Source organism: Aythya ferina (assembly GCF_964211825.1).
Source record: "Aythya ferina genome assembly, chromosome: 6".
NCBI lineage: Eukaryota > Metazoa > Chordata > Aves > Anseriformes > Anatidae > Aythya > Aythya ferina.
Window position 1 is genome coordinate 2,660,136 of NC_140303.1, and position 12,526 is coordinate 2,672,661.

The window sequence follows — 12,526 nt, forward strand, 5'->3', positions numbered from 1 at the left end:
CAGCAGTAATTAGCATAACTAATGAGATATCAGCGCATTAGTTAAGACATCGAGGGTGAAAATAGGGCCCTATTAATAGCACAGGGAGGGTTGTAGTATATTTCAATATTTGTAAGATTTCAGGCAGAATTACTTGTTGAGCAGAAATGTGGCTTTTGAAAGGAAAAATGTCAGTCATAGCATCTTCTTTCCCACTCACCTGATTATTCGTTAAAAGCTGTAAAGCCCCTTGCCAAGGTAAACTGACTGTGGAGGGGCTGATATAATTGATTAAGCTTAGAAAAACCAGACTGATAAAACAGCTTTATACAAAGCTTACATCAAGCCATTATTCTTGATCATCCCAATAGAGAGTAACAGGCAGAAAATCTGCTAGCCTAGACCCTATTCTCAATTTCAAATGCACTAAATATTTCAGTTTCAGATTTGACAATCTGTTTAGTACAATTTACTCAATGTGTATATTAGAGTGATCAGAAAATCAGAAACATTAATGATTACTGTGTTAAATTCATGCCCAGAACTTCAATTCTTTATCAGGATCTTGATTAACATTAGCAATAGGTGCTGTACAAATCTATATACAGTGTGTAAGTATATTTTTTATATAGTATATCTTTTTATATATAAAAAGAGCAGACTATTCCAAAAGGCACACTTACACCTATGTGAATTCAATACCTGCTGCACTATTAGTTCTTAATTTTACTATTACTGATTCATGGAAAATGGACTCCACAATCAGTAAGATTGTAAAGTAGGTATGTTTATTCAGTGCAGGTCATCTACATACTGCAACAGCCATCCTTCTCTTGATGGGGCTTTCCAGGTCTCCAAGTCCTTTGCAAGTTGTTCTCTGAACAATGTGGGTGTTCTTAAAGCCCTGAGGCAGCCTTGTCCCTTTCAGCTGTGTTTTGCACTGTTAGGGCTTTTCCAATCAAATGCAAAGATTTTCCGACTGGCTTCATGGAGAGGGAGGCAAAAGAAGGCATCCTTCAGGTCTAAAACTGTAAACCAAGTTAGCTCTGGTGTTAAGCGTGTTAATCAAGTATCGGGCTAATTCCTTCTCTATCTTCCTTTTTCAAGGGGTACTGTTTAAATGCATTTTTTGCCTTCGCTGGTACATTAGAAGATCATACTCTGGAAAACACTTGACTTAGGATTTCCTCGCTCATTTCCTCTTTGGTCTTAATAGCTGTCAATATCAAACTCAACACTTCCACATATCTTTGATCATTTACCTCCAGAATAATCTCCCCATTTTTAAATGAAATGGTTGCTTGTAATCTTTCCAATAAATCTCTCCCTAGGAGTGACTTTGGGAGTTGGGCATGTATAGGAACTTGTGAATGCCCCACTGTTTCCCATATTTATATTTCAATGGTTTGCAGAAATATGCTATTTCAGATTGGCCAGTTGCCCCCTTCACTACAATGTAATCATTCCCCACTGATACTAAAGCTTTATTTAAAACTGAATATGTTGCCCCCGTTCTGTAAGTTCCACCTCTTTTCCCTCCTTCCCCAGCTTCATTTTTAAAACCGGCAGACCTGCTGGGGTAGATTCCCCCGGTCCTCTTTAGTCATTTGCACGTGTAACCACCACTTCCCTTCCCCGGTTCCCTTTTCCATTTCTTTTCCATTCTGGGCATTTGTTTTTCCAATGCCCAAATTTCTTACATAGGACACATTGCTCCTTGTCTAGCCGGGGTCTCCTGTCTGGGCCTCCTTTTTCGTTCTTCTCTAATAACTATTATCAGCCTCTTCTGCATGTTTAATTGAGGAAGATAGAAGTCCTCTCTCCTTCCCAAATTGCCCTGTGTGCATGCACCACACCAAAGGCATATTTCAAATCTGTCCAAATGTTTGCCAGCTCAAGAGCTCTTACCAAGGCGATGATTTCCATCTTTTGGGCTGATGTTTGTTACCACATACCCTGTGAGGCGAAATCCCTGGTGGATGAACCTGCTGCCATCTATATATCAATATTCTGCATCTTCTAGGGGTGTTTCCTTTAAGTCTGGTCAACTGGAGTATACTGTGTCCATGGTCTTGATGCAATCATGAATGGGTGATCTGGAAACTCTGTTACCGAGGAAAGAGGCTGGGTTCACAGTATTAGTGCTGAAAAAATGTAGTGAACTAATAGTTCATTATATACATTCCTTTTCTTCTTCAGTAGCTATAATTTGTGTATTGCAACAGTGTCCCCTTTTCCCAAAGGGGTCTTTCAAACTTCAAGATCACAGTTCCCGAATATGGTGGGGCTATTCTTGAACCCCTGTGGTAACACTGTGTTGAGGGATTTTTGAAACAGCAAGGAGGTCATGACTTGCTTCAGCTGAGCAAACCAAACTACCAGGACGACTACGAGGAGTTCCCATGATGATGTTCCCTTATCACCTGATTGAGGAATTAAAAATATTGTTGCCAGCAGCTGGCTTCAAGGACAAGATCTACATGACTGCTAATAACAAGGTTGTTTTCTTGCAGTTGTTTGTCTGAGTGCTTTCTACCGATAATCTTGTGTTAGACACTATCCACCCCTTCTAGATTGCTATAAGAATCAGGCTATTTGGGTAATAAAGAGAGCATGATCTGACCATATTGGTGTATGTCATGACTTCAGCCATTTTTCCTGCAACAACACTGTCCAAGTAAGCTGAGTTTTCCATCCTCTATTATTATTTTCCCATTCAAAGGCAAAGAGTTTCTGGTTTTCAGTTGCCCCAGGCAGGCAGAAAAAGACACCCTTTAAATCTAGTACCATGAACCAAACTTTACTGTTTATCTCATTTTATAATTCCAATCATTTTTCCCAATTTAAATTTAAAACATTGCAAAAAATGCCTTTTTCCTGTTGGCCAGTTGCTCCTATTACATTTACAGACTAATTACTAACTTACAGACTATTACAGAGAAAGAAGCTCCTGTAACCAACAAAAAAATTCAAGCCTCACTTCTTCATTCCCTAGCTTTATTTCAACCAGTGGACCTGCTAGTCTAGATGTCCCAGGTCCCCATCATTCCTGACTGTTTTAAGTTTATCCTGCAATCTAAGACAATTTCTTTCTGATATCAAGGGCTGATTGCCCTAGAAAGAGCCAATTGCCTGTTTGTTTTCTGAAGCCAGGTCCAAATTTTTTTTTTTTCTCTCTTCATTGCATTTCAAAGTTGGTCCAAAAATTCCATAGGGGTTTCTTTTGGACCTTGTTGGAACAAATTCTCAATTGCCAGTTTAACCAGATTTTGGTATAACTGTTCATAATTTCTGGGGTGATTAGGGTGAGAGGGTCAGGCAGGGAGTGGTGGCCCAGGGAGTAGGTGGCATGGGGCGGGGGAAGGAGGGAGGGTAATCCCACCAAAGTCATGCACACCTAACGCGGCAGCTTGCTTTGGTTATACGCAGTAAAGAGTTACATATGCATGAAGTTTACCAATATGCATATACGTATGCATAACCTGTCCCTGCTTAGTATTAAAATTAGCTACAAGAAGTCATTTCCATAAATTCCTTGTCTGTGCTTGCACAGTGCCCTGTGCTGGTGGGTGCTGAGGGTTGTGGGGATGAAGTAAGATGTCTTTATCATGGTTGAACTTTTCACCTTATCTCTTTGTGCGTGCTCTCTGAGGCCTTGGTCACAATCTGGGCCATAAGGTTGTTTTGATCTGGTTCTTGGGTTCTGAGGGGCTCCTGTTATCCTGTAAAGGAGCCCGCAGCTCCCTCACTGTCTGGCAAGCCACAGATTTGTGATTGTGGCCCCACAGGGCTCTTTAAGGCCTCAGAGATTGCTCGCCAGGTGACGAGCAATCCCACTGCAACCTTGTCATTTTTAGTTGCAGAGTCCCACAGCTTGACCTCAGTTTGGTCCCATATTTCAGGCTCATAAACTGTCCAATTGTTAATAAGGAGAATAAGCTGTAAGGTTACCAGGACAGTCTTTGTTCCTGAGGACGTATGATTCCCCATAATGTGCAACTGCTTATCAGCGAGAGGCAGTTGTGTGTGCGGGTCCGCTTCTCTCAGCTTGAGCTTCTTTCCAGCTCCAGTGCACCTATTTCCAGCGACTTTCTGTACGAGCTTCTCTGAGCAGTTTGCTGAGTTTGGCCGAACCTATCTTCATGAGGCAATGTGCCTGTTCCCGTCCTGGTCTCCGTTCTGCTAGCCTGTTCCTCTTCACTCCTTTTTTCTGCTTCTTTATTGATCATAACTTCATTACATCATGTTGCCTTCCTTTTTTATCTTGAGGGCAGGCTTCCCCTTAAACCCTTCTCTCCACAGCAGTTCTTTTCAAAACTTTTCATTGGTCAAACAACTTTGAATGTAACAACAGCAAACACCCAGAAACATCCATGCCTTAACGGCTGGAGAACAAGAGACCCGAGACTGCATGGAGTCTCCTGAATCACCCTTCTTTGTTCCCTCTAAACTCTTTTATATTCCTGATGCCTCATCGTCAAATGTAATGCTTTCCAACCCCCATGGCCACATTCCCAAAGCTCCCCCTTCTTTATTAATATCAACCATTTTCTCGACACGAATTACCACTCCATATATAACACTAATGAAACTGATTTTGTGAAGATTTTACACTCAGGGATTATATGTTTTATTCTAGCTACCATAATGGCATTTACAGAGGAAGGCACTAGAAAAAAACTGTACTTCTCTTGTCAGAAATCTCCTTTTGTTTTGGAAACAGTTAAACATATTTTAAAAGAACACATAATGGTTTCTTTCATAATCAGGGACAGACAATTCCTCTGAAGAGAGGTCATGAAGTGCCCTTTCTAGACCCAGAAACAAAATCATATTCAGTCACAGAACTTTTATTGTAGGGGTTAGCAGGTTAGATCTGTTACTGTGCATGTGATACCCCCAAGACAATTGTAAAAAAACATGATCACATGATGAACAGTGAATATACTTAGAGATGGAAAACCTTCTCAACAGGATGTACTTTGCTTCACTTAAACAACATTCACACCAACCTACCCAAAATCAAACCCAGCAACTGGCAGGAACAAGAGTGAGAACTGACAGTTGGATTTCCATCTACACTGCTGTTCCTTCACTTCCTGTTGACAATTCTTGCAAAAAAAAAAAAAAAAGAGTCCGTATGCATTTTTGTTATGTCAGCAGAATTGGCCAAAGAGACAGTTCAGCATGAAAGAGAGTGGCCAAAACAGCATCACACCTATAATGGTGTTAATTCTGTATGGTGAGGCTGCTGGATCTCATGTGGTATGCATGTGACTGTTTCCTCCTCTTTGAAGTGATTTTCTGAACTCACCAGCCATGCTATTGTCTGGAGTACACCCCATGGGTGCTTTAGGTCTGTGGTTTAACGTCTGATGGAACCTTATATATATACCTTTAAGTGTAGTTGACATACGATGACAGATAAAACACAACAGGCAAAAAATTGAACCGCTTTTTCTTAATCCACCTGAAACCAAGTTAAAAAAAAAAAAAAAAAAAGCCAGTAACCTCTCTCTAGAATATAGAAATATTGACCAAACTAGGGAAAAATGCATAGCAACTTTGTTTTGTTTTGTTTGTTTTGCAAGGAAGTCCAATTCCTTCATTTCAGCTTTAATATATTTTAGGTGGTAAGTTTGTTAATAGGAATGTGAGAAACACTCCGTGATTTTCACCTAATGTGACACCATGATTTTCACCTAATTGTCCTAAGGAGTCTGATTGTCTGCATTTTACAAGGTCGCCTGCTAAACTTTCTTATCACTGTAAGCATATCTCAGTACCACATTCCCTCCTTCTAAACAATGTAACTCTGCAAAAACAACATTTCTATTCCCACAATTCCCCCCTTTTCTTTTTTTATAAACTGTTGATTTTTGCAAAAACTCTTTTTATTTTTATTTATTTATTTATTGTAAGTGTAATTTGGTAAATATCTTCCTCTTCTTCACTTTCTTTGCTCTCCATTTCCTCTAATATCATTTTATCTGAGTAGGGTGGTGGATCTATGGTCATTTGTTTCAATAATGTGGTTTCAATTAACCGCTGGACAAGTCCCGTTACACAGGGGATAATGCAACAGCCAATAGCTGTCAAAACTCCTGCTACTACAATCAAGGATGTAAATATGGACATTACCATCCCTTTCCATTTACCAAACCAAGATTTCAACCATCCTGTGATGGAAGTGTCTGCTCCCGAATTTTCTGCCAATTCATTGGCAAGGGTGGTAAGCCCTTGCAATGCTCTTGTTACTGTGCCATCCGGGGCAGTATTGTTACGGATAAAAGTACAACGGTTGCCCAGCATCACACATACACCACCCTTCTCCACGAGCATCATATCTAATGCTATCCTGTTTTCCCAAGCCATTTTGCTGATGGCATCTAGTTGTTCAGCGATTCCTCTCATCGCATCCTTGGTATAATTGATGAATCTCTGCTGATTATAATAGAAATAATTAATCTAATCCACATTTTTATTGATTGTTACCCACCAGAACAGTAACTCAAACCCTGCAGCAATTTAATTTCTGGCTTTATATTCATCCTGAACTCCTCTAGGTACCCCAATAGAATCTATGTATACTCTATCATCAAATGATATTCCTAAGCCTCCTTTACTTCTTCTGGGTATTTGTGATGTTTCTCTTTCAAATGCCAGGGTGAAGGGTATAGCTGATTGAACAAGTGCACAAGTGCCTTCCCAATTAGATGGTAGGGTGGACCGTAAGATCTTCCCTCCACCGTACCACCAAAGATCTGCCCTGGGGATCTCCAGTCTTGAGCAGTTTCCCATCAAGTCCTTGGTAGCACAAGGCAAATTCTCCCAGATGCCAGGTAGCACTCACACCCTGCCGTGAGAGGCAAGCTGTATGGTTACCTATAGCTGTAGAGAATGCAGGGGGAACTGTGATATTGTTATCATGCAAGAAACAGCAAAGAGAGACTTACAGGCCTCATTTCCCCAGGCAGTCTTTTCTTGGTACAATGCAATCATACATCACATCCCTTGGGAGTCTTTGGTCCACCCCCATGGGAAGGGCACTATCTGGGCAATCGGTCATCCCGAGGCACAAGCATAGCAGTAGCTACGGTTGAGACTCTGGACAGTATATTTGACCCATTCTATCCAGGCATTCACATCCCCATACCCTGTTTGAATCTCAAATGTTTGAACTGCCACATTTCAGAAGGCCTCCTGTTTACTCTCCTGTTTTCTCCTTGAGTTTCTCCCTTTCTCTGATGGCAATAGAGGATTGTTTCCATACAGCTATTCTCAATCCGGCTGTTGTGTCTCTTCCAGTTATTTGTTCTTTCTGCTCAATTGTCATTGGGCATTTAAATCTCCACAAGCTAACACCTCACAAGCATCAAACGTTACGGCTTGTGGTACATAACCCTCTGTCACAGTCACCCATATTTTGATGGGGTATCCCGTTTTTGCTATTATCTGGTCATGCCTTTTCCAAGTTACCAATTGACCGAGGCCTTCTCTGAGGCCTAGAATCACTAAAAACAAAATTAGTAATCAATTTTTCCCTGTCATTATTTTTAAACCTTAGGTTTCCAAATAATTATCGATACAAAAATAAGATGTACACTACTACTATAACAACCCCCCCCTTGGGAGCACTGCAGTTCACTATAGGTCTGTTCTTTCTCTCAATCACAAGTCACACTCGTTAGTTACCTGTGAAAATAAAAGGTTAGTTTAGAATTGTAAGCTCTTATCCTGCTCAGAGTCCACTACGAGATTTTTCTCTTCAATTTCAACTTCCAACAAGTCTTTTGTAGGAACAGCTTCCCAGGTACTAGCGTCGACAGATGCCTTCACTCGAGTATAGTGAGTCCAACCTTTTTCCGCCGTTCTTATGGCTGTTTCAGTGGTCAGTAATTGTCCTTCCCATTCAGGCCGGAGTTGACTCTTTCCAGGTCCGAATCAGGACCCGGTTTCCAGGGTGATGGTGGTGAATGGGGAATTCCAAAGGTGGGGTTTGAGCCAACAACCCACAGGTCCTGAGAGATGACAAAGAAGAAGACAACCCCAGAATACAGTTCTTAAGGAAACTCTCTTATTTTGAATTGTGGTATCTCATCCCTTCTGCCCAGATAGGGCAATCTGAACAGCATCTCATATGGTGAAATTCCTATATCCTTTCTTGGTGCTGTTTAAACCTGTAGGAGTAAGCATTTTACCCAAGGAAGTTGGGTTTCTACCACTAGTTTAGTTAATTGCTTCTTTAATGTCTGATTCATTCGCTCCACCTTCCCAGAAGAGGAGGGGTGCCAGGGGCTGTGAAAATCCCACTCAATCTCTAAGGCCTGCTTTAACCCTTGCAGTAAAGCTTACACCCATCCAGTCACGTGGTCAATTAGGAAAAACAAGTAACTCAGTAAAGTTTACCTGTATACTTTGGAAAGGTCAAACCCCTGGCTCCCGTCCCCCTCTAGATGGGTTACAGAACACCTTTTTATTTACCTTTTGACATATGGTACATCCTCTACATATGTGCTTCCCTAAAGTGTATATTCCTACACAGACATACTTTCTTAGCACAACATCACACATTGCTTGCACCTCCTAATGACTCTTCTGATGTAAAACAGTTAATATTTGCCTCATTATCACTTTATTCAGCATTTCTCTCCCATCAGGGAGTATCGATTTTCCTTCAGACTTCATGGCTCCTGATTCCTTAAAAAAAAATCTTTCTTTTAAAACTTTTTTAGTTCTTTCTTAATTTTCAACAATTCCCTGAATCCTCTCTGCATTTATTCTGTTTTCCTTCAGACATTAGATGCCTTAAATACCTGACTTCTCTTTCTCCATATTGTAATTTATTTATTTATTTATTTATCAATACTCCCAAGCCCTGCTTTCCGAGAAAGTTGAATAGCTTGTTAGTAGCTTTCTTCACAACTCTTTTCTCCTGTCCTGACAATAGAAAACGATCCACATATTTGTTAACATTATTACCTCCTTGGGAGGTTGTAATTGCTCCAAAATTTCTTTTTTCTTTTTTTTTTTTAGAACTTACCCAAATAGATAGGTGTCCCTGTAAACCCCTGAGGTAAAATTGTCCACCTATATTGTTGCTTCCACCCCCATTTAAGGGTCTTTCCAGTCAGAGGTGAATATACATGTATGTTTGCTCTCAGGGCCAGAGAGCACTCCATTAATAACACTGTTATTCCAGTCTAACAATTTACTATTTGAATGCCCAATTTAATCATCAAATCCCTTCCCAACAAATTAGTCCTTGCCTTGGGTACATACAATAATTACCAAGTGATCATTTTATCCCCTAGTCTCAGCTTGGTATCCCCCCCAAAGTGGCACTGTTATCCCAGCCCCACTTTTTAGGGTTTCATTAGTTAATTTAATCCCTGATACTTTACAGGTCAGTAATGACCTAGCTGTTCCCCAGTGTATTGGGTTTGATGGCAAGGTTCGGGGGCTGTGAGTAGGGGGGTGGGAAACTGCAGTGGCAGCCCCCGTGAGAAAAAAAAACCCGGAAGCCTCCCCGTGGTAGATAAGAGACAATTTCATCTGGCCCTAAGGGGCCCACTGCTGCCCAGAGCCAAGCCATGAGCAATACAGTCCGTGCCTCTGTGAGAGCACATCCACGAAAACAAACAAACAAAGAAACAAACAAAAACCTGCTGCTCAACAGCAGTTGAGAGAGCGAGAAACCCCCCCGCAGACACCAAAGTCAGTGCAGAAGGAGGGGGAGGAGGCGCTCCAGGCGCTGGAGCCGAAGCCCCCCTGCGGCCGCTGGAGAGGCCCCTGGTGGAGCAGGCTGTTCCCCCCTCCCCGATGCTTGGGAAACTGAACAAACACCACAGCAAATATGCAAATATACCATAACTTCTAGACTGTTACTTAGATAATGCCTACATCCTCTTTCCCTGCTCATTCAACTTCAAACAGCTCTGTTAAATATTACATGCCACACCTTTAACACCTTCAGCAACTCTTTTAACACTTCCTTTATCTTTTTCCAGCCTGTACTTTTCTAATACCAGCACCAAAGGCTCAGTCAGGGTCCAACTTAATTCCATACCTTTTCCCTCCAAGATACTGAAACAAACATATCAATATAGCATATTTCATCCCATTTTCCTTCTTTCCTCCTTCTTCCACTCCAGATATTCCCATTCAAAGTGGCCAGCCTGGCCACACTTAAAAAAATCTTATCAAAGCCTGTCTCTGCTAGGACTCGGGCCACAACACAGGCAGCCTTCTTTGCCTGCCATTCCTTCATCTCTCTTCCTCTCCTTTCCATCCTGGCCCTGACTCCCCCTGAAGATTTTCTTCATCTTTCTCCAACCCTCTGCCTCACTACCCGCTGCACTGTCAATACCATTAGTTTCGATCTTTTTTTTTTTTTTCTCTTCTTATCTCCCCTCCAGACACACCCCTCCAGGGCCTCCCGCAGGAGGGCAGGAGGGTCCCCCAGTGACTGTTCACTACATTCCCCCCACCTTCTGAAGCATTTTCTGTGTATTTTGCCAGGCTTTAATCACACAATGAACTTTCAAGAGCCCTTGGGATACTGGGTCCTCAGGTCTCATCCCCAAGTACTTTCTCATTCTGACACTAAGTCTCTCATATAATTTCTGTGTTGCACACTATTATTATTCCAGCCAGGATTGGCAAGTGGGTATTTCTGCCCTGCCGGTATTACCCCTGGTCCTGGAGGATGAGCTCTTTCCCATTCTTGTATAGCAGCTCTCCTCCTGATCACTCCCATTTTTTTTTCCCTGTAAACAACATACTTATAGACATAATTCCCTCCCCCAAGAGTATAAATCAGGTCGTAGGAACTGGTCTAATTGTTCAGCTAGGCTGTTGGGGTCCTTGAATAAAGACTTCCTCTCCTTCTTAAAAAGTCCTAACCTCTCTGCTGGTAAGGAGGAGGGGGTAGTTCACCTAAGAGGATACACAGTTAGTGTTAGTACTGTTAGTATCAGGGAAGGCAAAATTCTCAACATATCTTCTACCTTGTTCTAATTCTTGCCAGAGCCTAGAGTACAATCCTTCTTTAGGGACAGTGTTAATTACAGTCCCTGTCTCCCTTCCTGGAGTGACTGCTGCTGCCACCAGTTCAATATTAAGATTATAGGGAGCATAACTTGGCTCCTTCTCTGAAAAAGGAATCTTATTGTTTACACATAAATTTAAAGCCTGAATTTTCATCAGACCCATATTTTGGCCAAAATACTGCTGTTTCCTTAATTGGTTCTTTTGTCCAGACTGATACACAATATTTAACCTTTTTTTTTTTTTTTTTTTTTTTTTAATTATTTTTCTTTTACAATCCCTCTAATTTTGGGATTATGTTTCCAATTTCTTATCATTCTTCAGGAAGAACTATTGGTAGGCAGTCCCCCAGGGATATCTCCCTGTCCCCTGGAACTCATATTTTCCCATTTTTCCTAACCCTCGCCAGTATGTGCTACAGAATTTTCCCTTCTGCAGTGTACCACACACCAACGTACTGAAAGATGGGGGTGTACCGCCAAGCACTTCCCCGTGCCAGCGTTACCGCACACCTGAGTTTACCAGATTCCCTGGTGTACTTCCAAGCACTTCCCCGTGCAAGGATTACCGTACACCAGATTCCCCTGGTGTAGTGCCAGCACTTCCCCGTGCAAGGGCTTACCATACACCAGATCACCCGACCCCCAAGGCAATACTTAATATTTCTTACCTTGGTCTGTGCACAGAGTTACCGGATCGATTCTTAGAAACCCGGAGTGCCTACCTTCTTCCTTTCCCCACTACTTCACGGATCCTGCCTCTTTAACCAGTCTCGGGCCCTCTGTCAGCTTTCCGCAGAACCGCCACCGTCGATGCACAGGACCGCTGAAATCAGCGGGGCATGCCTTCCTGCTGCTGCGGCGGTGGGGCTCCCCAGTAGGTGACTGGCTCCCGGACGAGCCCCCAAATTGTGAGAAACACTCCGTAGCCAATAACTTAGGCTCAGGCGAGGATCTCAGTGAAGTAGTAATTTATTCGCGATTGCAATGGCGGGCGCCCCACAAGCAGGAGAGAGCGCATCTACTAGTTCCAAAACACAGTTTATATACCTTTTGATGGCAGGACCCTCCCCTGTTTCCCCACTGAGTGGGTAATCCAGATTCACAATCTATCTGATGCTTCACAAACAATGCATGGCCTTCAGTTGCCGGCCTGTTAAACTTCAAATTTCTTTTGACATTTTTACTGCTTGAAGTGGTAATGTTTCTTCACTTATCTGACTTGACTTGACACCATGATTTTCACCTAATTGTCCTAAGGAGTCTGATTGTCTGCATTTTACAAGGTCGCCTGCTAAACTTTCTTATCACTGTAAGCATATCTCAGTACTACATTCCCTCCTTCTAAACAATGTAACTCTGCAAAAACAACATTTCTATTCCCACACCCTTGCAGCCCATGGAGTACCACGGTGGAGCAGGGTTCCACGCTGCAGCCCGTGGAGGAGACCACGGTGGAGCAGGTGGCCCTGCACTGACGGAGGCTGCTGCCTGTGGAA